This window comes from Odocoileus virginianus, chromosome 8 (assembly GCF_023699985.2).
Source record: "Odocoileus virginianus isolate 20LAN1187 ecotype Illinois chromosome 8, Ovbor_1.2, whole genome shotgun sequence".
Taxonomy (NCBI): Eukaryota; Metazoa; Chordata; class Mammalia; order Artiodactyla; family Cervidae; genus Odocoileus; species Odocoileus virginianus.
In genome coordinates, this window is record NC_069681.1 from 3,458,690 (window position 1) to 3,485,682 (window position 26,993).

Genomic DNA, 26,993 nt, shown 5'->3' on the forward strand with positions numbered 1-26,993 from the left:
CCAAAGAGCCACGTTTTGCAGAAGCATACAATGACACAATCACAATAACAACTAACACTACTAATACTTGATGAGTATTATGATAAGCTGAGGCTTTGTTCTAAAAGTTCCTTATATGCCAACCTATATGATTTCAACAAAATTATAAAGCAGATTTATTACTGTCTATGCTTTAAAGATGAACTTAGTGAATTTAAAATACAAAGTTATAATGTGATGGAGGTCTGCATAGCTCATCCTTATTCTCCAAGATCCTCCTGTGAAATGTAAAGATGTTTTACATATCTATTTATTTTATAATCACTACTGTGAGTTACTAACTTCAGATTCAGACAATTGAGATGTTTTTGTTTTCTATTAGGAGTTTTAATTCCAATAATTTTTACATTGCTTAATCACTATAGCTGCCAGATGCAACTGGGTAGTTGTTTTTTTTTTTTTTTTAACTACATTTGTTAGTATAATTTCTCCTTTTTTCCTTTCCTTGGTTGCATCTCTTTTTTAAAATTAATTTATTTTTTACTGAAGGATAATTGCTTTACAGAATTTTGCTGTTTTCTGTGAAACCTCAACATGAATCAGCTATAAGTCTCATTTTTGATGACCACTTATTCATAAAAATCATCTAGAAAACTTAAGGACAATTTCACCTCTCTTTTACAAATTTGGTGCATTCACAGAGGAAATTTATATAATGCTATTTCATGTATAGCAAGAAAGGGAGAAAAAAATGAGGATTTGCCCTCAATAATAAAGCAGCACAAATGCAAGCTGTATATGTACAGCAAACAAAAGAGACATAATATATTCAAGTAGGAGCTAACTGAATTGCATTCAACTCCCAGAAAGTGTTGTCAATTTTTCTAGTGATTAAAAAGTTGCTCTGTCAAAAGGTTGATGATGTTGTAAAATAAAATTCATATTTTGTGATAAGATTAGAAAAAATTAGACATAAAATATGTTCTCTTCCATTTGGCCTCCACTGTTCACATACTATTGAAGCCTGGCTTGGACCAGTTAGGACCAGACAAGGAAAAATGGACTGGTTCCAAATTGGGAAAGGAGTATGTCAAGGCTGTATATTGTATCCTGCTTATTTAACTTACATGCAGAAATCATGCTAAATGCTGGCCTGGTTGAAGCACAGGCTGGAATCAAGTTTGCCAGGAGAATATCAATAACCTCAGATACGAGGATGATACCACCATTATGGCAGAAAGTGAAGAGGAACTAAAGAGTCTTTTTATGATAGTGAAAGAGGAGAGTGAAAAAGCTGGCTTAAAACTCAACACTCTAAAAACTGTCATGACATCTGGTTTCATTGTTTAATGGCAAATAGATGGGGAAACAATGGAAACAGTGATAGAATTTATTTTCTTGGGCTCCAAAATCACTGCAGATGGTGACTGCAGTCTTGCAATTAAAAGATGCTTATTTCTTAGAAGAAAAGTTATGACCAACCTAGACAGCATGTTAAAAAGAATAGACATTACTTTGCAGACAAAAGTCTGTCTAGTTAAAGCTATGGTTTTCCCAGTAGTCATGTATGGATGTGAGTTGGACTATAAAAAAAGTTGAGCGCCAAAGAACTGATGCTTTTGAACTGTGGTGTTGGAGAGTCCCTTGGACTGCAAGGAGATCCAACCAGTCCATCCTAAAGGAAATCAGTCCTGAATATTCATTGGAAGGACTGATGCTGAAGCTGAAACTCCAGTACTTTGGCCACCTGATGCAAAGAACTGACTCACTGGAAAAGACCCTGATGCTGGGAAAGATTGAAGGTGGGAGGAGAAGGGGACAACAGAGGATGAGATGGTTGGATGGTATCACCAGCTTGATGGCCATGAGTTTGAGCAAGCTCTGGGAGATGGTGATGGACAGGGAAACCTGGAATGCTGCAGTCCATGCGGTTGTAATGAGTCAGACATGACTGAGCAGAAAGTGAACTGAACTGAACTCCTCTACTGTGTATTGTGTATCTGGCATTATGCCTCAACCAAACCTCCCTGAAAGCAGAAACACATGCTCAGTCATAAAAAGCCACATTCTCATAGCATCAACAAGATGATTCCTTGGAAGATGGCATTCCTTCCTGCTCTTGTAAGGGGGTCACCATGGCCAACCACTTTGTACTTGCAGATCTGGATTGTATAAACTATTAATAATATGTCATGTACAGCTGTCTGTCTCAAAAAACTTATATAACTGTGCTTTGCCTTCTAATGGCAACCCACTCTAGTACTCTTGCCTGGAAAAACCCAAGGACAGAGGAGGCTGGTGGTCTACAGTTCAGGGGGTCACCAGGAGTCGAATATGACTGAGTGCTTGTGCTGCCTTCTACCAGGTGGAACGAGTCCTAGAACTTTCTCAGATGCTGTTCCTGGGTTACAATCCTCAATTTGACTCAAATAAAAAATGTCACTTCTTTCTTAGATTGACTGTTTTGTTGACAGTGTTATACACTGGTCAAGGTACTAAGCAGTAATTGATACTGGGTTGTCTATATTGAGACTCACTTTGTTTTGAGTACAGCAATAAAATCTGGACAGGTTATCAGCACTGAAAGTAAAGCAGCGACACTTGACACTATTTACCTTCTGATGCGGCCACAGTTTACACTCAACATTAATTGCTAATATTTGTCATTTCACAGTTTATTGATTGGTTGTACTTCAATGCTTGTTAAGACATGAGTTGTCAAGTGTTTGCCAATAAACTCAGCTAAAAAGAAATTCCCTCAGGAATTTGCAGAAAATGGGGCTCACAATTATAAAGCTAGGTCTCATTATCTAAAAAGCTGGTCTGTGATTTCCAATGACTTTATTCTATGTTGTGTTGCTTTCTAAAGAGATTCTGTATGTTCTGTATGCAGTTCTTTGTAATGGAATGCAATCAGTAAGTAACTTAGCCTTTCTGTTATTTTTTTACTACAAGTTATTCTTCATTGTTTAATCTGGCTGTTTCCTGGTGGCACTAATTCACTGTTTTTCCCTTCAGTAAGCATTTATTAAGGGTTCACTATGAGTATGGAACTCTCTGCAGGCTTTCTACCATTTTATTTATTTATTTTTATCAGGTGAGCAGCCCTCAGTTCAGTTCAGTCACTGTCCTATCTGACTTTGCAACACCATGGACTGCAGCGCTCCAGGCTTCCCTGTTTGTTACCAACTCTTGGAGATTGCTCAAGCTCATCTCCATTGAGCCGGTGATACCATCCAACCATCTAATCCTCTGTTGCTGTCTTCACCTCCTCTCTTCCATCTTTCCCAGTATCAGGGTCTTTTCTAATGAGTCACCTCTCATCAGGTGGCCAAAGTACTGAAGCTTCAGCTTCAGCATCAGTCCTTCCAATGAATATTCAGGACTGATTTCCTTTAGGATTCACTAGTTGGATATACTTGCAGTTCAAGGGACTCTTAAGTGTCTTCTCCACCACCACAGTTCAAAGGCATCAATTCTTCAGCATCAGCTTTCTTTATGGTCCAACTTTGGAGAAACCACAGCTTTGACTAGATGGACTTTGTTGGCAAAGTAATGTGTCTGCTTTTTAACATGCTGTCTAGGTTGGCCATAGCTTTTCTTCCAAGGAGCAAGCGTCTTTTAACTTCATGGCCACAGTCACCATCTGCAGTGGTTTTGGAGCCCAAGAAAAGAAAGTCTCCCTCTGTCTCCATTGTTTCCACATCTGTTGCCATGAAGTGATGGAACCAGAAGCTAAGATCTTCGTGTTTTTTTTTTTTTTAATATTTTTTTAAGTCAGCTTTTTCACTCTCTTCTTTCACTTTCATCAAGAGGCTCTTTAGTTCCTTTTTGCATTCTGCCATATGGGTGGTATCATCTGCATATTTGAGGTTATTGATATTTCTTCCTGCAATCTTGATTCCAGTTTGTGCTTCATCCATTCCAGCATTTCTCATGGTGGGAAATGCTGCATATAAGTTAAATAAGGTAAATTATTTAAGTTAATTATATATAAGTTAAATACATTATTTAGGTATAGGTTAAATAAGCAGGGTGACAATATACAGATTTATGTACTCTTTCCCCAATTTGGAACTAGTCCATTGTTCCATGTCCAGTTCAGACGTGTTTTTGACCTGCATAGAGGCTTTTCAGGAGGCAGGTGAGGTGGTTTAGTATTCTCATCTCTTTAAGAATTTTCCACAGTTTGTTTTGATGCACACAGTCAAAGGTTTTAGCATAGTCAATGAAGCAGAAGTAAATGTTTTTCTGGAATTCTCTTGTTTTTTCTGCAATCCAACACATATTGGCAATTAATCTTAAAATTCTTCATTAAAATTGTCAATATCACTTATTTCATTAACATGTAACCAAATTTAAAAAAAAAATAGTTTCTCTTTGTACCAGAAATCCTTCTTTTTCATTGTATTATGAATTAATAATTTCATGGTAATGAAAGTCCATATATCCTTAACATTTCTTGCATCTCCACTATTGACCATCTAAAAAGTAACTTCTAAGATGTAAATAATTTAGATTTAAGTATGATTCTTTCCATAAGTGAACCTCAGATTTGGTCCCTTTATATTCTATATTGCTTCACTTCTGTCAGCCTAAGAAGCTCAAGTCTTTTGGTTCATTCAGTATCACTAGGCTTCTTTAATTTTTATTTTTTATGAACATCTTCTAATTTGATTCAATATCTACCATTATCCATCTCAACTCATCAAACTCTTTCACTATGTTCCCTGGACTAATATTGATAGCAAAATCCTCTACTGTACAGCTAGGCTTATCATAGCAAGCAATCCAAATTGGTGACTTAAACAATATAAATGTTTTTTGTGGTTCTTGAGGCTGGAACTCTGAGATCAAGGTATTGGCATGGTCGGTTTCCTGTGAGAAAAAAGCTTGTATTGGCCATTTGCTCACTTGTGTCTTCACATGATCTTCTGCCTGTAACTCTCTGTGTCCAAAGTTCCTTTTTTTAAAGGACGCCAGTCATAGTCAATTAGGGCCCAGCACAATCATCATTTTAAAGTTAAGTGCCTATTTAAAGACTATATCTTCAAATATGGTCACATTCTGAGGTGCTAAGTTTTAGGACTTCAATATGCAAATTGCTGGGGAACACAACTTATCCCATAACACCTATATATACAATTTCTTCTCTAAGCATTATATTTAGCTCTTTCTGTGGTTTGAATCTAGCTTTCTCCTAAGGTCACTGCTTCCCCACAGGTATTTCTTTATTTTTAGTAGTTTTGATACATAGGTGTATACATACACAACAGCATATGGGAGTGAAATAGTTATCTTCCTTCTTATGGTTATAGCCTAGACTTTATTATAATCAAAACTGTAACACTTTCAATATTGTGATTTTGCAGAGTACACTCTCTGACAGCCCACTCGGACTGTGGTGTGTGTGCTAAGTCACTTCAGTCATGTCCAACTCTTTGCATTACTCTGAACTGTAGCCTGCAAGGCTCCTTCTGTCTCTGGGATTCTCCAGGCTAGAATACTGGAGTGGGTTGCCATGCCCTTCGCCAGGGGATCTTCCTGACCTCTTATGTCTCCTGCATTTGCAGGTGAGTTCTTCACCACTAGTACCACCTGAGAAGCCCACTCTAAGACCTACACCTCTGCCGTTTCCCAACCAGTTCTGATTATCAGATTGATCCTATCATTTTCCCACTACCTACACACCCTGTCTTAGCTCTTTCCTTTTCAACTCAGTTTTGATTTCCTCTCTTGCTGCTTACTAATGTGGCAAAATCCCCGCCTGATTAAACCCAAATATTTTCTGACTGCTCATAGGTATTTGAGAAATTAATAAGCCTGGAGGAATAATATACTGTAGTAGCTGCTGCTGCTGCTGCTAAGTCACTTCAGTCGTGTCTGACTTTTTGCGACCCCATAGACGGTAGCCCCACCAGGCTCCACCGTCCCTGTGATTCTCCAGGCAAGAACACTGGAGTGGGCATACTATGGTAGAGGTGCTACTTAAATCAGAGGACTTAATTTGAGGTGACCCTTGTAGCAGGCTTCCATGGGGCTCAGATGGTAGGGAATCTGCCAGCAATGCAGGAGACCTGGGTTCAATACCTGGGTCAGAAAGGCCCTCTGGAGAAGAGAATGGCAGCCCACCCCAGTATTCTTGCTTGGACGATCCCATGGACAGAGGAGTCTGGCAGGCTACAGTCCGTGGGGTCACAAAGAGTTAGGTAAAACTGAGCAACTTTCCACACTTTATTGTGATCCACATAGTCAAAGGCTTTGGCGTAGTCAATAAAGCAAAAACAGATTTTTTTTCTGGAGCTCTCTTGCTTTTTCTATAACCCAGGGGATGTTGGCAATTTGATCTTTGGTTCCTCTGCCTTTTCTAAAACCAGCTTGAACATCTGGAAGTTCTCGGTTCACGTATTGCTGAAGCCTGGCTTGGAGAATTTTGAGCATTACTTTACTAACATGTGAGATGAGTGCAATTGTGTGGTAGTTCAAGCATTTTTTGGCATTGCCTTTCTTTGGGATTGGAATGAAAATGGACCTTTTCCAGTCCTGTAGCCTCTGCTGAGTTGTCCAAATTTGCTGGCATATGGAGTGCAGCACTTTCACAGCATCATCTTGCAGGACCTGAAATAGCTCAACTGGAATTCTATGATCTCCACCAGCTTTGTTCGTAGTGATGCTTTCTAAGGCCCACGTGACTTCACATTTGAGGATGTCTGGCTCTAGGTGAGTGATCACACTATTGTGATTATCTAGGTTGTGAGGATCTTTTTTTGTACAGTTCCTCTGTGTATTCTTTCCACCTCTTCTTAATATCTTCTGCTTCTGTTAGGTTCCTATCATTTCTGTCCTTTATTGAGCCCATCTTTGCATGAAATGTTCCCTTGGTATTTCTAACTTTATTGAAGAGATCTCTAGTCTGTGTGGATCACAATAAACTGGAAAATTCTTAAAAAGATGGGAATACCAGACCATCTGACCTGTCTCTTGAGAAACCTGTATGCAGGTCAGGAAGCAACAGTTAGAACTGAACATGGAACAACAGACTGGTTCCAAATAGGAAAAGGAGTACATCAAGGCTGTATATTGTCACCCTGCTTATTTAACCTATATGCAGAGTACATCATGAGAAATGCTGGGCTGGAAGAAGCACAAGCTGGAATCAAGATTGCCGGGGGAAATATCAATAACCTCAGATATGCAGATGACCCCACCCTTATGGCAGAAAGTGAAGAGGAACTAAAAAGCCTCCTGATGAAAGTGAAGGAGGAGAGTGAAAAAGTTGGCTTAAAGCTCAACATTCAAAAAACTAAGATCATGGATTCTGTTCCCATCACTTCATGGGAAATAGATGGGAAACATTGGAAACAGTGTCAGACTTTATTGTTTTGGGGCCCCAAAATCACTGCAGATGGTGATTGCAACCATGAAATTAAAAGACAGTTACTCCTTGGAAGGAAAGTTGGACAGCATATTAAAAAGCAGAGACATTACCTTGCCAACAAAGGTCCATCTGGTCAAGGCTATGATTTTTCCAGCAGTCATGTATGGATGTGAGAGTTGGACTATATAGAAAGCTGAGCGCTGAAGAATTGATGCTTTTGAACTGCGGTGTTGGACAAGACTCTTGAGAGCCCCTTGGACTGTGAGAAGATCCAACCAGACCGTCCCAAAGGAGATCAGTCCTGGGTTTTCATTGGAAGGACTGATGTTGAAGCTGAAACTCCAATACTTTGGCCACCTCATGCGAAGAGTTGACTCATTGGAAAAGACCCTGATGCTGGGAAAGTTTGAGGGCAGGAGGAGAAGGGGATGACAGAGGATGAGATGGCTGGATGGCATCACTGACTTGATGGACATGGGTTTGAGGAGATTCCAAGAGTTGGTGATGGACAGGGAGGCCTGGCATGCTGCGATTCATGGGGTTGTAAGGAGTCAGACACAACTGAGCCACTGAAATGAACTGAGCAAATTTCACTTTCACTTTCTTTAGAGCCTGGAGGCCTGTGATCTGGACGTACAGGACAATCTCCATCTTTTTTCTTTGACTCCAACTGAACAGGCAATAAAATTCATGGGGACTTCTTGTAGTACAATTAAGATCAGATAATGGAGAGTAAGAGGTTTTTTTTTTTTTTTTTGTATAACAACATATTAAAGATATGCTAAGAGGCTTACCATATTGTGTGCATAGCCTAACTAGACTCTGAGCTTTCTAACAGAAATCTCCTTCCTTCCTTTACTGCTTCCCTTTCCTGTTTCTGAAATCTTACAGCTATCCAGGAAAAAACACAATGCACAGAAAAGCAAGCAAGCAAACAAACAAACATGGAGATTAGAGTAATTGATCACCTGTGCTTAAGTGGCTAAGACAAGGCAAGAATGAGGAATTGGAGGAAGGCACTGCCTCATTCATTGAATATTTATGGAACTCTTACCACATTCTAGACATCATTCTGTTGCTGGAGATACAGTGGCAAACCACAGAATATTTGACAAGGAGTTGACATAAGGCTGGATGGCATCACCGACTCGATGGGCATGAGTCCGTGTAAACTCCGGGAGTTTGTGATGGACAGGGAGGCCTGGCATGCTGCGATTCATGGGGTCGCAAAGAGTCGGACACAACTGAGCGACTGAACTGAACTGAACTGAACTGACAAATGTTAGACAATTTAGAAAGTGATCATTTCTCTGATGGGAAGTGTCTCACTTTTGAGCCTCCCTCCCGCTCTGACCCCATCCCTCCAGGTCATCACTAAACCCCAGGCTGGCCTCTCACTGGTGTATAACAGCTTCCCACTAGTTTTCTGTTTTACACATGATAGAATATCTATGTCAATGCTACTTTCAAAATTCATGCTACCCTCTTCTTCCCCCAATATGTCCACATGTCCATTATCTACAGTTGCATCTCCATTCTTTCTCTGCAAATAAGTTCATTGGTATCATTTTTCTAGATGCTATCTTTATGTATGTTATGTACAATATTTATTTTCCTCTTTCTTACTTACTTAACTCTCTGTAACAGGTTCTATGTTCATCCACCACATTAGAATTAACTCAAATTAATTCCTTTTTATGACTAAGTAGTGTTGGTTAATTTAAGCAAATTGAAAGTTCAGTAAGCATTTTCTTCTGACCATAGAGCTATAAGGTTAGATATCAATCCCAGGGTGGGGGTGGGGGAGAGAAGGTAAAAAACACAAACACATGGAGACCAAATAATATGCTTCTAAGTAGCCAAAAGGTCACTGAAGGAATAAAATAATATCCTGAAACAAATGTCAATTGAAACAAGATGACTCAAAACTAATGGGATGTAGTAAAAGTGGTGGCAACAGATGTTTATAGCAGTAGAAGTCTACGTCAAGAAATGAGAAAAACATCAAATAAACAATCTTACAGATAAACTAATCTTACACCTAAAGCGACTAGGAAAAAAAGAACAAAAGAAACTCCCAAAGTTAGTAGATAGAAATCATAAAGATCAGAGCAGAAATAAATGTTTTTTTAAAAAGAGAAACAATAGCAAAGATCAATAAAACCAAAAGATGGTTCTTTGAGAAAATAAACAAAATTGACAAACCTTTAGCTAGACGCATCAAGGAAAAAGTGAGATAGCAGCCATCCTGACTGGCAGGTAATGGTACCTCATCGTGGTTTTGATTTGCATTTCTCTGATAATGAGTGATGTTGAACATCTTTTCATGTGTTTGTTAGCCATCTGTATGTCTCCTAATAAATGGAAAAAAAAAAAAGAAAAAGGGAGAAAACTAAAATCTATAAAATTAGAGGTGAAAAAGAAGTTAGAGCAGACAATGCAGAAAAAGAAAGGATCTTAAAAGACTGCTACAAGAAACTATATGCCAATAAATTGAACAACCAGGAAGAAATGGACAAATTCTCAGAAAAGTATAACCTTCCAAAACTGAACCAGGAAGAAATACAAAATATGAACAGACTAATCACTAGCACTGAAATTGAAACTGGGATCAAAAACCTTCCAACAAGCCAAAGTCTAGAATCAGATGGCTTTACAGGCAAATTCTACCAAAAGTTTAGAAAAGAGCTATCCCACTCAAGCTTTTCCTATCCCGCTCAAACTCTTCCAAAAAGTTGCAGAAGAAGGAACACTTCCAAAATCATTCTGCAAGGCCACCATCATCCTGATACCAAAACCCAAATCCTCAACAAAATCTTAGCAAACAGCAACCAACAACACATTAAAATGATCTGATCATACATTATGACTATATAGAGTTTATCCCAGGGATGCAAAGATTCTTCAATATGCTCAAATCAATCAATGTGGTACATCATATTAACAATTTGAAAGATAAATCCATATGATCATCTCAACAGATGCAGAGGAAGCTTTCAACAAAATTAAACACCCATTTATGACTTAAAAACAAACAAACAAACACACAAAAACCTCCAGAAAATTGGCATTCAAGGAACCTGCCACAACATAATAAAGGCTATATTCAAGAAACCCACAGCAAACATTATTCTCAATGGGAGTGTTCTTTTTGATAGACTTACTAGGATACCTTTTTGAGAAAAAGATGACTTCACAGAGACCTGCATGATGAGAAGTCATCTATTTAAACTTCAGAGGAAAAACACTGATGAATATGAGGACCAAGCAATTTGTACTTTATGAAGTGCCTGTGTATTCCATTCAAGGGACTTCCCTGGTAGCTCAGCTGTTAAAGAATCTACCTGCAGTGTTTGAGACCCCAGTTTGATTCCTGGGTTGGAAAGATCCCCTGGAGAGGGGATAGGCTACCCACTCCAGTATTCTTGGGCTTCCCTTGTGGCTCAAATGGTAAAGAATCTACCTGCAATGTGGGAGACCTTGGTTTGATCCTTGGGTTGGGAAGATCCCCTGGAGGAGGGCATGACAACCTGCTCCGGTGTTCTTGCCTGGAGAATCCCCATGGACAGAGGATCCTGGCAGTCTACAGTCTAAGGGGTCACAAAGGGTTGGACATGACTGAGCGACTAAGCACAGCACACACAATCCACTGAAGAGGCAAAGCGTAGGAGAGAGACTGGATCGCAGATCATGGAGGCTGTTTGAGGCTTTGGCAAAGAGTTTGAACTTAATTCTAAGTGTGACTAGAAGTTATCAGATGGTTTTTAGAGGGCAAAAATATAATTCATATAAAAATAATCTGGCCTCTATGTGACAAAGAAACAATAAGGAGACACTAATGATTGTAGGGAGACAAATTAGACGGCTATCATGGCAGTTCAGTGAGAGAAGATGGTTTTGTTCTAAAGTGTTAATGGTTAAGTTGTAGAACAAGAAGCATTTTTGGATTGACTGGATTGTAGGGGAAAAAAAAAAAAGGAGAAAGGAAACCCATGTAGTCTGGGGAAGTGGGTCTCCCTGAGAGCTCAATATGAGTTTCCATGTAGGCTACCATAGAAGGATACAGTCCTACTTGCATCTTGAAAAGCAGAAGCAAAGGCAGACGTTGATGTGATAAGATGCAGTAGGTACTCCTGAATCTACCCTTGAGTGGATTTCATAAAAATTATAATAATTTGAGCCCTAAATAAATACTTCCTTTACATATCCTTCTGGATTCTATGCAAGAAAGTCCTTTTTGATAACTGACAATGCAGTCTGATATTAAGGGCTTCCCTGGTGGCTCAGATGGTAAAGAATCTGCCTGCAATGTAGAAGACCTGGGTTCTATCTCTTGGTCTGGAAGATCCCTAGAGAAGGGAATGGCTACCCACTCTGACATTCTTGCCTCGAACATTCCATTGACAGAAGAGCCTGGTGGACTATAGTTCAGTCAGTCAGTCAGTTCAGTCGTTCAGTCGTGTCCGACTCTTTGTGACCCCATGAATCACAGCACGCCAGGCCTCCCTGTCCATCACCAACTCCTGGAGTTTAGTTAAACTCATGCCCATCGAGTCAGTGATGCCATCCAGCCATCTCATCCTCTATCGTCCCCTTCTCCTCCTGCCCTCAATCCCTCCCAGCATCAGGGTCTTTTCCAATGAGTCAACTCTTCCCATGAGGTGGCCAAATATTGGAGTTTCAGCTTCAGCATCAGTCCTTCCAATGAACACCCAGGACTTATCTCCTTCAGGATCGACTGGTTGGATCTCCTTGCAGTCCAAGGGACTCTCAAGAGTCTTCTCCAACACCACCGTTCAAAAGCATCAATTTTTCGGTGCTCAGCTTTCTTCACAGTCCAACTCTCACATCCATACATGACTACTGGAAAAACCATAGCCTTGACTAGACGGATCTTTGTTGGCAAAGTAATGTCTCTGCTTCTTAATATGCTATCTAGGTTGGTCATAACTTTCCTTCCAAGGAGTAAGCATCTTTTAATTTCATGGCTGCCGTCACCATCTGCAGTGACTTTGGAGCCCAAAAGAATAAAGTCTGACACTGTTTTTACTGTCTCCCCATCTATTTCCCATGAGGTGATGGGACCAGATGCCATGATCTTACTTTTCTGAATGTTAAGCTTTAAGCCAACTTTTTCACTCTCCTCTTTCACTTTCATCAAGAGGCTTTTTAGTTCCTCTTCACTCTCTGCCATAAGGGTGGTATCATCTGCATATGTGAGGTTATTGATATTTCTCCCGGCAATCTTGATTCCAGCTTGTGCTTCTTCCAGCCCAGCATTTCTCATGATGTACTCTGCATATAAGTTAAATAAGCAGGGTGACAATATAGTTCACTGGGTAGCAAACAGTCAAACATGACTGAGTGACTAACACCTCTCACTTTTTCTGATATTAAAGGCCAGGGGGTTACTTTAACAGAATATTTGCTTGAATTGGTGAAATGTCAATGAGTGGGACCATGATCACTATAATATTTTAGTCATGACATGGATATCATGTCATACATATTCTGTTATGATATCTGTCAAGACTGCAGAAACTTGATTGAAATCAGTGAACTCATTAAGTCTTATTCCAACTTGGATGGGGATAATGCACTGTTTAAAGTCCCCATCCCGGGACTCTGGGTTAATGTACATTATCAAATAGAAGTAAGATGACAATTTTCAATTGTTTCCACTTGTCAAGCTTGTGATAGAAAATAGAGATTCTTTGCAATTAACTTTATACGACATTGACTTCTCTAATTTCCTAGCATTGAAGAAATGATAGGGAAAATGAAAATGGGGGATATATACTGGGAATCAATGGTTCTTTCTCCATTAATGGGATATGATAACAGAGTGAGTGTAGCTGCTAGTATTCAAGACATTCAAGGAGGATCACTCTGTCAAAGGATTTAAGGACCAGAGGAAATAAATGCTAACAAGTAAAATTATATTGAATTCTCAAGTTTACCACTATTCAGGGCAGTGTTCAAAAAAATCTAGAAAGATTATTATATAGTTGGAATTTTAGTCACCAAATGCACAGGTGAAATCCAGATGTTTTTGCAGTCTTGTAGAGAGATAGCAGTTTTCAGTATTGGCTTTAAAGAATATTACCAGGTATCTAGTTTTAAGGATGATAACAAGATAATCTTTATCTGTCACGGACTGCTTTTTAAGTTTTATTATTAATTTTGAAGTTTGAAAGTACTTTTTTTTTTAGCATCTCTATAAACCTCATCACCTTTCAGAGCTGTTGATAGAAAAGTACTTAGGGGCGAGGAGTGCTGGGAGAAGTGGTATGGTTGATTTAATCATTTTTGAAAGGAATTTATAAGACCATGACAAATGGCTCTTTAAAGTTTTAACCACAGTGAGAAAACAGTGCTGAGGCTCATTTCTAATTGTGGATTATGGTATAGTTCACAAGTCTCTGAAGTAATTTATTGAACAGGAGTTGGGTAGGAGTTTTACTAAGCAGACATTCTGAATTCTTCTGAAATAACCAGCAAATGCTTCTGAATTTAATTTACTAACTTCAACCAACATTAATACCTGCCTGAAAAGACTGGAGACAGAATGATACCAGAAGGCTGGTGGGAAAAAAAGAAACTCAGAATTTTCAATAGTCATAGACAATTTGACAGAGAGCTGGGATACAACACTCACTAAACTAGTATTGAGATTGGGCTGTCCCAGACACATTTAAGAACTTGGTGGATGGGATTTGAAGTGTTGACTAAGATGATTGCGCTACTTGATGTTGCCTTATCAACCTCAGATTGGACATATTACTGGGTGGTAAATCTTGGTGACTGCCATCAGTATTTGTTGTTTATTTGGGAATGAACAGAGAGAATATACATGCCGCTGGCCCTGCTCTCAATAAACGGATACCTTTATAGGTATTGTTAGATAACTTGAGGTATTGCTAGCTATCTGGAAAGGCCAAGAGGATGATAGGCTAAAAAAGGGACAGCAGCCTGGCTTGCGTAACCAACGCCCTCCAGTGGCACTGCTCTATGTCTTAAGTAGATCGAGGGCAAAGAGGGCAAGCAGCCCTCTGTATCAGTTTGGAGATACAGGTAGTAGAGGACGGGAAGAGGTAGATCCTTCAAGTAAGGATATGACCTTTCTGAGATGCAAGACCGTAGTTAAATCTTGAGAATTATAGGTTAATATCAGGAGTTAATGAGATATTCTATAAAACAGTGATTTTCAAACTGGAATGGCTTTTCCCCTATATCACAAACTGGACAACTGGCAATGCCTGGAGACATTTTTAAAATAATTTAGCTAATTTGTATTGAAGTTTAGGTGGTTTAGGGCTTCCCTGGTGGCTCAGAGGGTAAGGCGTCTGCCTTTAATGTGGGAGACCCGGGTTCGATCCCTGGGTGGGGAAGATCCTCTGGAGAAGGAAATGACAACCCACTTCAGTACTCTTGCCTGGAAAATTCCATGGACGGAGGAGCATGGTAGGCTACAGTCTGCAGTGTCGCAAAGAGTCAGACACAACTGAACGACTTCACTTTCACTTTCACATAGTTGATTTAGAATGCTATGTTTGTTTTGTTTTAGAGAAGTCAGTTAACCATTTGCATATATCTGCTCTTTTTCAGATTCTTTTTCCGGGTGGGTCATTACGCAGTATTGAGTAGAGTTCCCTGTGCTGTACAGTCAGTTTTTATTAGTCACACATTTTATGTAAGCATGTGTGCTAAGTCACTTCTGTCACATCTGACTCTGTGCAACACTATGAACTGTAGGCTCTTCTGTCCTTGGGATTCTCCAGGCAAGAATACCAGAGTGGGTTGCCATGCCCTCCTGCAGGGGGTCTTCCTGCCTCGGGAGTGGAACCCACATCTCTATGTCTCCAGCACTGGCAGACGAGTTATGTGCCATTCACACCATCTGCCGGTACTGCGCACACGTCAATCCAGGCTCCCAGTTCACCCCCCCCCCCCACATCTCCCTTGGCAAACACATGTTGTTTGTTGTTGTTTGTTTCTGCATCAGTGACCCTATTACTGTTTTGTAAATCAGTGAATTTGCACCATGTTTTTTACATTTCACATATAATTGATACCATGTGACATTTGACTTTGCCTGACTTCATGTCAAATGATGACTTCTAGGTCCATCCATGTCCCTGCAGATGACATTATTTTGTTCTTTTTTATGCCTGAATAATATTACATGTATCTTTTCAAATTATGGTTTTCTCTGGGTTTATGCCCCAGAGTGGGATTGCAGGATCATATGGGAGCTCTATTTTTAGATTTTTAAGGAACTTCAATACTGTTCTCCACAGTGGCTGTATCATTTTACATTCTTACCAACAGTGTAGGAGAGTTACCTTTTCTCCACACTCTTTCCAGCATTTACTGTCTGTATAATTTTTGATGATGATCATTCTAATTCGTGTGAGGTGATATCTTATTATAGATTTTATTTGCATTTCTCTGATATATGATGATGTTGAGCATCTTTCTGTGAGCTTCTTGGTCATCTCTGTGTTCTCTGGATAAGTTAGAGATGTTTCTTTGTGGTCACTGGTATCTGGTAGCAGAGGTCAGAGATGCTAATAAACATTGAGGACAACTGGCTCCCCCCAAACATATCCCCCAAATAAAATCCTATAATGAAATGCATGGTGATGGGGTAATGGGAGGGAACACATTCTAGAACTCTTAGAACACCTGTCTTTTGCTCCAAATGAGAAGAGTATTTCCATCTACCAATGTAGGCAGCAGAAAATACTACCCAGTAGGTATAGGTAAAGGCAAGAAAGACTAAATAAACCCTGTAAATATTGTTTTAGAACTGTATAGTCAAAGTAGATGCAATATTTTTGTAGCTATGGATCTTTTAACTCATTATTCTATGCATCTGTTTCATACTTGACAAAATAATGAATAGCTTTCTCCAAGGTTGGCCTAACTTTTAATTATTTTGAATAAGGCATAAAGAAGATATTTAGGAAAGCAGAAAGCTAGCCACCAGTGAGTCTCCTGTACCCTGGACATTGTGAATATTCTCTGCTAGATCTAAGCATTGATGCTGAAGGCAAACAGTCAGTTTCCTATTAGGTCATTTCAGGCAGTTTCAAAAGCAGGTCTCTTATTTTTTAATGACAAGACTAAACAAAATCTGTCACACATTTCTCCAACAAATTCTTATACAAACTTTGTAAGCTTCACATGTTTCACTTAATTAATTATATGGTATTCATCTTCCTGGGAAAGGTACACAAAGATTTTCTGGGAGTTCACTTGAGTACCAGAGTTTAATCTGGTAATTTTATGTTTTCATTTTTTCCCCCAAGGTACAGGAAGCAATATTAAATATATGGTGTGGGTTTAGGAGACCTTGTTCTTCAAAGCAGATTTTAGCAAAGGCTTTCCTAGTCTACCCACCTAGAATAAAAAGGCCTCTACTTTGGAGATGGCTATTGTGAGTTTTTGTGGGTTTTGTGGGTTCATGTTGGCTGCTTAGATCTGTTCAGAGCAATTGAGATGTTTTGCAATATGGCCACAGAGGGTATTGTCAGTAACCTAGAACAATAAGGGCACTGAGTGGGCCATATCTTCTTTAAGAGACTGGCAATATTTGTCAGAACCTTACTAGATAGGCTGGAAACATTCCACCCAGAATGGAACCCCCTAAAATAATATGAATAACCATGAATAGCTTTTCAAAATGGTGTTGCCTGGTTTCTTAGCCCATTTGCTGAAGTTTGGATGAAGCTCTAAGTGACGCCACACTTACACTTTGAGTTAGGATACTGTCTTGGATGGGAGTGAAGTGTTTCACTCTATATGGAGCTGAACACAAGGATCATATTGGTTGGTAGATGCTTTAAATCTGGGAAAGAATGTTAATGTAGCACCACTTAGATGTGGTGCTAGGAACCTTAGAGTTTCAAAGGTCTTCAAGTTACTGTAACTTAGCAGACTACTGGAAGAGGGTTCTGTTTTTGATAATCAGTAAGTAAGAGCCTGCCAAATGATGAAGTGCGGCTGAATTTGGGCTGTGCTTATAAGACTGTGTCACGAAACTGCTTTCTGGTGAAAGGTGGGGAGAAGTTAAATCTACAGTGTAGTATTTTTCTTGTCCAAAAGGAAAACAGCTCTAGCTCTTGGTGAGAATAGAGTGCTGGTGGGACAGTGAAGAGACAGGGCCCTTCAGACCAAACTATGGAGTGGTAAGGGCAATTTGGAGAAGGAAATGGCAATCCACTCCAGTACTCTTGCCTGGAAAATTCCATGGACGGAGGAGCCTGGTGGGCTACAGTCCATAGGGTTGCAAAGAGTCGGACACGACTGAGCAACTCCACTTTCTTTCTTTTTTTGTGGAAAGGTAACATGATTGTTTTAGCCATTAATGTCTACCTTGCTCATTACCCATTAAGGAGAAGTTGAAAGGAACCAGGCAGGAAAGAAGAGTCAACTCCAACACCCTGGATCCACAGAGGCAGGGGATGAAGATTATACATGGATGACTTAAGGAGCTGGACCCAAGCAAAGTTACATGTCAAAGAGGAGAAACAGCAGGAGTAACGGCAAGCAGCTTGGTTTGAAACATGTGTAGTAGATAGCATTTCTTAATGCTTTGTGTTTAACTAGTTGGAGATCTGAAGGGTGGCAGGGAGGGGATCCAGAAGTGCAACTCAGTTCCTTCTTGTCTTCCAATGAGAGAGGACACATTTTGGAGGTAGAGATGATAAGTTTAGCTTTAACCATATTTTAAAAATTTGGTGATCATATTCAAATAAAAATGCCTAGAAGACATTGGAAAACACACTTCTGAATATTATGAGAAAAATCTGGGATCCAGCTATGCTAAAAATGAGGATGGAAGCCTTGAGGATAGATGATTTTCTAGGGAGATTGCAAGGTGTGAGGACTTAAAACAAAGTAGATGGCCTGATAACACTGGCCTTTTAAGGCTGAGCAGAGGAGAGAAATCTGAGTATGAACTAAGAAAGGGATTCAGAGGTACAGAAACAAGAAAAGCAGACTCCAGAGTCATGCGCTTCCAAGGAAAAAGCTTTAAGGCATAAGGAGCAGTAGTGTCAAATACTACTTCAAGGTCAAGTAAGGTAAAGACTATGTCCACTTGATCTAGCAAAATTAATATTAACTTTGATAAGAGAAAGTTCAGTAGATTGGTAAAGATTAAGGTCAGATTTTTGAATGTCAAGTGAGGAAGAGGGAGCAATGTGAATACATGACTTTCAAAAGGCTGTAAAGGGCAGGAGAGAAATAAGGAATCATTGAGAAAAACATGGGGTAGATAGGGAATAATTCGGTTTGGGAGATTAGTTTGTATGCTCAGTGTTCTTGAGGGAGTGGGCAGTAAACACAGCTTACTGAAGACACAAAAAGAGACTACAATATTCATTAACAACTTGATAAAGGATAGAAATGGAATAAATCAGGTTGTCATATTTAGTAAAAAAAGTAAAACAAAAAGTCAGGGTGTCTAAAAAAATTTGGGTTTCAAATAAACAATAAATACATTTTTTTTAGTATAAGTATATATCAAATAATTCCGGAGACTTAGTTATACTTAAAGAAAAATCATCTGAAATTCAAATTTAATTGGGAATCCTATATTTTATCCAGCAACTCTTAGAGATACCAATCACAGATGAAAGGTTAGCTAGATTAAAATATATATTTTTCATTATGATGAGATGTGGATTAAGTTTAAGTCTCATAGCAGGAAGTTTTCACTGAATTCCTTTCAGCAATTTCTGTTTCCTCTGAGAAGTGAAAAATAGACCACTGGCTAGGAGAGAGGCATAGTGACAGTATTATACATTTGAAGGAGATGTAGAAGGTTTGAAATAACTGCTGTGGAGAATAGGAGAAGAAATTGATTAGGAAAACATAGAATTATTTTCAGGCACTTTGCAAGCTTAGTTGACATCAGGGACCTTGAATTGATAGAGGTACCAGTTCATGCAGGTGAGTGTCACTAATCTGCTGAGGAGGGCCAACAGGCAAATGGAGCTGTCGATACTAAGAGGGTGATGGACAGGCTGGAACAATGATCCAAGGTGGATAGTGAGGGCGGGCAGTTCAGAGTGGGCGCGGGAACAGAGGAATCGAACAATGAGCAGTACATGAAGACAGCAAGCAAAGAAGTAAGAATCACTGAATAACTGAGCTAACTGGGAGCTGTGATAGGAAATGGAATGTTAGAATTTAATCTCAGAGGTTAAAGTTCTAAGTTCTGAGTAATGATAAATTCTAGCTGGGACCATGAAAAAAGAGACTGAGGAGGATATGAGGTGAACCTCACAAGAGATGGAAAGGTAAAAACCTAAAGGCATTATGATTTTTTTTTTTTAAAGAGAATACAAAAAGCTTTCTCATAGTCCTCAGGCACTATGATATAGGTAAAGGAACAATGCATTCACTAGTGCCCTTCTAGCTGCTATAACAGAAAAGCATCCAGAACTTCATGGCTTAACATAAAAAAATATTTATGTGTATACACGTAACTAACCCAGTCATCACCTCTAATGACCAACTTTCCTCCAAGAGATATTCAGGAACCTGAGTTCCTTCCAGCTATGGCTCTATTATCATCTTACCAGGCAGTTTCCAAGGCTTCCTTGGAGCGGTCTCCATTGCAGTCAAGGAAAGGGGATGGTCCTTTGGAAGAGTAAACATTGGAGGTTTTGAACGGTTTGGTTTGAAGGCAACACTCAATGCTTTTCCTACATGAACTGACCTGGATCCAGCCATGTGGTCACACAGCTGCGAGGGCTTCAAGGACCTGTGACCAAGAACAAAACAGAAATGTAGATGAGCGGGCAACCCGCCTCAGACAGTGTCTACCTGTGAGTGTTTCAAGGCTAGCACTGTCTTCAGGGAAGAATGCTTTTACTTAAGGAGAGATGTTAAGTAAATAATTCAGTGAAACCAGAGGTCTGAGGGAAAGGTGAGGGAGGGAGAAGCCCTGTGAGGCCAGATTAAGAAACAGGACACACGGACTGGAATGGGATGGCAGAGGCTCCTGGCGGTATTCGCATCCTGCCTGAGGATCAGCCACCTAGATCTGCTAGAGAGGCTTTTGGAGGACTTAGTCTCTGCTCCCGTGGTCCTGAGCATTGTTTCCAGGAGCATAGAGTATCCTGGACAGAAGGGTTTGGGGTCAGACCCTCAAGGCACTGTGGTGCTGGATCCCTAGTGTGATGGCCTGGGCTTCGTGCCTCTGAAGCAATTTCACCCGCTCCACCATACAGTCCATTATCTTAAATCTTTGGTTAAGTATTCTGCTGCACTCTATTACATCAAATTCAATTTTACATAGTGGCTTGCTGTGTTGTTCTCCTTTCTTAAGGTATATACCCTTGGAAATGAAAGTCACTCGGTCATGTCTGACTCTTCACAATCCCATGGAGTACAGTCTATGGAGTTCTCCAGGCAAGAATACTGGAGTGGGTAGCCTTTCCCTTCTCCAGGGGATCTTCCCAATCCAGGGATCAAACCCAGGTCTCCCGCATTGCAGGCAGATTCTTTACCAGCTGAGCCACAAGGGAAGCCTGATATATCCTTTAGAAACCTCAGATTATGTGGGTATATAATCTATAGTTGATTAAATGTGATATTTGTGACTACTTCTATAAAAAATGGGCATCCAGCCCACTTGGAGTTAGAAATGTGACTTCCTGTTATAATTTTGCTAGTATCATTATTCCAAATTGCAATTATTTTTCTAGGAATTGAATCTGCAATATATGTTTAAGACTATCTTTAGAGGATAATATGCTAAGATTTAAGTTTGTTTACTTATAATCAACTGTTGTTTTACATTCTCTCTCCCCCTGCCTCTTTCTCTCTCTCTCCCCTCAACTCCAGTATTGGTGTTTCAGTGTAAATGACACCCCGAATCCTTTTCACTTCTTGCTGCCTTAGCTCTGCTTAGTGATTTATTGTTCCCAGACAGTTCTGATTCTTGTGGCCTTCTAAAATAGTAGATGTGCTTCCTCAGCTGTTTACATGATTCACTGACAGTATTATGTGCACTGCAAGCCAACTAAAAAGGGGCTTTAGCTTAGCTTCTTCTAATCATTCTGATTTGTACTGGTTCAGAGTCAATTGAACAGAGGCAGACAGAAGATCAGTTTCAACATGTCTTTCTTTTAAGATTTATCTTTTCTTTCTATCTGTGTCTTATAAGAACAATATTCATTTTATTCTTTTAATGTATAAATAATTCACTATCTTACTTCTTTTGCACTGTATATAATCTTTATTTTCCCTTCAATTTCCATTCTCTTAGTCCTTTTAAAATGAGATTTTGAAAAATATCCATGGGTTTAATGGAAGTGGAGATCTTATTGGAGACATAGGCATGCCTTTTCTATCTCAGTTACATTCTTTAAATATTATTTGTGGAACCACAATATATAGAGAAGGTAATTGATTATGGCCATCAGCTGCTACAAAGAAGGAAGGATTCAAATTCAGTCAGAGTATACTTAAGTCAATTAGATTTTAGTTGTTAAAACCAAGACATAGACCTTTGAGAAGAGTTTGGGAGAAGGAAACGGAGGTAGAAGTTGAAAATATATGTTTGTGAGAATGAATTTTTGGTTATTATTTATCCAAACTTCAGAAAATGGGTGCCTGTGTGATATGAGTAAACACTGTTTTTTATTTTCAATTTGTTTTTGACTAATAGTTTGCTATTGTTCTCTAGTTCTTCATTTTCCTTAACTTGATTATAAATAAAGGCTTAAAGAACCTTGCATGTGGACAGCATCATATGTGTAGTAATAACCCAGTGACTGAAAAGAAAGCATATGAATTAATAAATGGTTGTATGAATTTCTTAATTTCTTTAAAAAATTATGGTGTTATTCGATTTCAAAATATAGTGAGTATATCACAGGAGTCTTTGAAGTGTTTCCTATTCAAAAAAATTTAAACTTGAGAAAATTTTTCTCATTCAAGTAAGAACATAAACAAGTACTACTAATAACTTGTCTTATATCAAGTTAACTTTTATCTTCTTTTTAATAGTAAAAGGGAAACAGTGTATCATGAATGGCTTGATAAAAGAGTATGCTTTGTTTTCATACATATTTCAATGGTAATTTCTATTTTCATTGAGTGTATAAATAACATTGGCTAGAGCTTTGTTTTTAAATATTTAAAGGACTGCTTATAATTTTTTTTTTAATCCAAGTGCTATTACTGAAAATGAGAAAGAACCTCCTAGAAGAAAAGAAGTAGCTTCATAAGCAGCCCATGGCTGGAATTTTTTTCAAAGCTTGTGCTTCATCTTTGAAATTCATGTGAAATGTTGCAGAAACATTTCGTCTCTTTTTATAACGTGCAAAGTTGTGAATGGTAGCTGGTAGCATCCTTTTGGGGAAGAGCCTGGACAAAGAAAGAGAAGTTGTGGATTTTATTCTTGATTCTGCTTTTAACAAATGATTCACCTTGATAAACTCAGTTACTTCAAATTCTCTTAACTTCAGTTTCTCCATCAACAAAATGAGATCGTTCATCTCTTCTCAGACAAACTACATCAAGTGAGACAGAGTTGTACCAAAGGCTGTAGGGACTTGTAGCAAGTCTCCTCAAAATGTGTTACTTTTACATGGTGATTATTTTAAGCTAAAGACAATTGAGATCTTTCAGGTTCAAGAGAAAACTGCTGCCCTTCCATTAACGAGCTAAAATAATTTAAACTGGGGATTTTTCCCAAGAAAGAGTTATTGCCAGAGATACATATTATCTAAGTGGTCCCATCTTTATTGCAAGTCCAAAAGCTACTTATCAAACAGTTGTTCTTTTTGTCCTGTGAACGATCATTCTGTCCTTGGAAGCCCCAAGTCCCCAACCCATTGTTTGGCTTAGGATGACTTCTATACATCATTTTGCCCTACTGTCTTTAAACCTCTCATTTACATGAAGTTCCCAAACATGAAAAATTGTTTGATATTCTCCTGTTAATCAGTCTCATGTCAGTTTAATTCTTTGACCAGTCAGAAGGACCTTGAAGTGTAGAGGACAGTTTTCTTCCTTCCTGACAGGGTTAAAGGAGATCAACTATATTAAAGGAAGGATATATCAGAACATACTGCTGCTATGAAGATCCATATTTATTCCACAGGTATGTACATATTATATGTTGTAAATAAAATGAATGGATATACAGTTATAACCTTAATGAGTTTGGCAAAATTACTGAAGTTTACTAGACCAAGGAAGTCCATGCTGCAAAGTGGTCATCTTGTGGGTTTTTCCAGGTTAGCTAAAACACGCAAACAACAAAACAACCAAGTAGATCCTATCCTCAGTGCTTATTTAGAATCAGGCATGATTAATTTGAATAATAATGTAACTTTTATGAGACATATCACTTCAGGCAAAATAATCCTCTAAACCTTGATTTTCTCATTGGTAGAATAGAATTATAAACAATCTATGCCAGGTTCCTCCTTTGCAGTCAACGCTGGTAAATTATTCAGTAAACGTAAACTTTTATTATAGCTCAGCAGTTTCAGGTCACAGTTAGAGCATGCAATGGAGAAACATACTTACTCCTGGCTAAACTGTATTTATTTGTTCCTGTGGTGTGTGTGAGCATTCAGCTGAGTCCATCTTTTCACAATCCCGTGGACTGCAGCCCGTCCGGCTCCTCTGTCCATTCTGGACATACTGGAGTGGGTTGCAATTTCTTCCCCAGGGGATCTTCCCAACCCAGCGATCGAACCCACATCTCAGATGTCTCCTGAATTGCAGGCAGATTCTTTTCTCACGGAGCGATAACATAAAATTTACAGTCTTATCCATTGGGATTCCCTGGTTGCTCAGATTGTAAAGAATCTGCCTGCAAGGCAGAATCCCTGGGTTTGATCCCTGGGTCAGGAAGATCCCCTGGAGAAGGACATGGCAACTCACTCCAGTATCCTTTCCTGGAGAATTCCGTGGACGGAGGAGTCTGGCGGGCTACAGTCTGTGGGGTGGCAAAGAGCCAGACCTGACTGAGCGAGTAACACTTTCACTTCACTTTCATACCAAGAAACAGAATGGCTATATGGTAGTTTTATTTACTTATTTTTGAGGAAACTGTTTTTCATAGTGGCTGCACCATGTTACATCAAGTCCAGAAGAGTTCTAATTTCTCTACATCCTCGCCAGCATTTGTTATTTTCTGCATTTTTGTTGTTGTTGTCTAATAGTGTTCATCTTAACAGATATGAGGTGATGACTTATTTTGGTTTGCATTTCTCTGATAATTTGTGACTCTGGGTATCATCTCCTGTGCCTGTTGATAATTTGTACATCTTCTTTGGAAAAATGCACCTCTTTGTCCATTTAAATATCAGGCGATTGATTGATTTTTGTTTTTAAACTGCAAAAGTTCTTTAATACTCTAACTATGAACTATTACTAAAAATCTGTCAAATTAACACTTGTTGAGTGGAGAATAGGGTGAAAAATGGCAAGTAGTGGTTCAAAAACAGACCAGAAAGTAAACTGAAATAGAGAATTTTATTATACATATGTCCTGGGGAAAGTAACTCACATTTCTTGAAGGGACACATCGAGAGGTCAACGGAAATGTAAATAGAAATATGAGATTCTGCGGGAGGTGTGGCCAAGATGGCACAGTAGGAAGACGTAGAGCTCACCTCCTCCCATGAACACATCAAAATTTCATCTATTTACAGAGCAAGTACTGATGACTGATGAGAATGACCTAAACACTAGCCAAAAAGATTTCCTACTCTAAAGAAGGAACCACAATGAGACAGACAGGAAGGGCAAAGACATGGGACAGTTAAGCCCCATATCCCAGATGGACAACCCACAGAAGAGAGAGTAACTACAAGATTATAACTGCAGAGTTTCTCCTGAAGCAGTGAGGGATCCAAGTCCCATATCTAGCTTCTCAACCCAGGAGCCCTTACATCAGGAAGACATCTGGCTTTGAAGGCCAGCAGGGATTGCTTACTTTCAGAGGTGGCAGAGGGCTATTGGGAAATAGAGAGTCCACCCTTAGAAGGCTCACACAAAATCTCATGCACTTTGAAACACAGGACAAAAATAGTAATCTGAAAGGAGCCTGGGTCAGATCCACTTGCTGATCTTGCAAAGCCACCCAGAAGGACGAGAAGCAGTTGGAACTCACACTGGGGGCATTTGCCCTAGTAGCAACCATTTCTGAGTCCTTGTCCTATTAAAAGGAAACTGGTGCAGGCAAGAACCTTTTTAAAATCCTGAAGTCTAAAATCCTCCAGCTTATTAGAACCAGCACCTGATTTTGCACATTGGTCCTGAAAATCCAGAGGCCAAGCAGCTAACTGGGCCAGGACTCAGCCCACTCATCAGCAAGCCAGAACTAGCTCCAGGACCACTTGGTTCCTGGCCCTGCTCACTCTCAGGCTGACACCAGATCCAAGAAACTCTGTGCCCCTCAGCCAGGTGCTCCAGGATTTTGCCCAACTCAGCAGCAGGCTGACAACAACTTTGGGATGCCCCCAAAGCTTCAGCCAGTGAAGGAACTGACCTGCTTGCAAACAGTTGACACCGGATCTTGGACCCACAGGCCTACAACCAGCTAACTACAAAGCTGGCCACACCCACCAGTGACCAGCAGCTTGCACATAAAGCAGGGCCTGGGAACTAACCTGACCAGGGGCCAGCCAAACCTACCAGATCACCAACAGTAATCAGCCGGCTATAACAGAAGGACCCACACAGCTTACACAGAGGGGGGACCCTAGAGAATACAGCTCTAGGTGGCCAGAGGGTAGTGCATTGTTGGGACATAAAGGATATGTCCCAACATACAAAATACCACTTCTACTACAAAAGACCACTTCTTTCATATTGGGAAACATAGCAACACTACCAGATATGTAGAAATTAAAAACAACAAAAATGGCAAAATGAAGTGACAGAGGAATGTGTTCCAAAGGAAGGAAAAAGAAAATAAAAAAAAAGACCTAAGTGAAGTGGAGATAAACCATCTATCTTAGAAGAGTTTAAGGTAGTGATCATAAAAATGCTTAAAGAACTCAGAAGAAGAAAGGATGAACATAGTTTCACAGAGTTAGAAACTATAACAGATAACCAAACAAAGCAGAAAAATACAATAACCAAAATAAAAAAAATATACTAGAAGAGATCAACAATAGATTAGATAATATAGTGCTCACTTTGGCAGCACATATACTAAGATTAGATAATACAGAGGAATGGATCAGAGAACTGGAAGAAAAAGTGACAGAAATTACTCAAGCTGAACAGAAACACATTTTAAGAATGAGGACAGTTTACAAAATCTCTGAGACAGCATCAAGTGTACTAACCTTTGCATGTTAGGGATCCCGGAAGGAGAAAAGAGAAAGTGAGAGAGAACATATATGAAAACATAATATACGAAAATGTTCTTAACCTGGGAAAAGAAACAGACATCCAGTTCTAGGAAGTACAGAGAATCCAGACAAGGATCAACTCCAAAAGGCCTAAACAGACACATTATAGTTAAAATGGCAAAAATTGAAGACAAAGAAAGTATATTAAAGTCAGCAAGGGAAAAACAGCAAGTTTCAATGACAGAAACTCCCATAAGTCTATGGACTGCCTTTTCAGTAGAAATTCTGCAGAC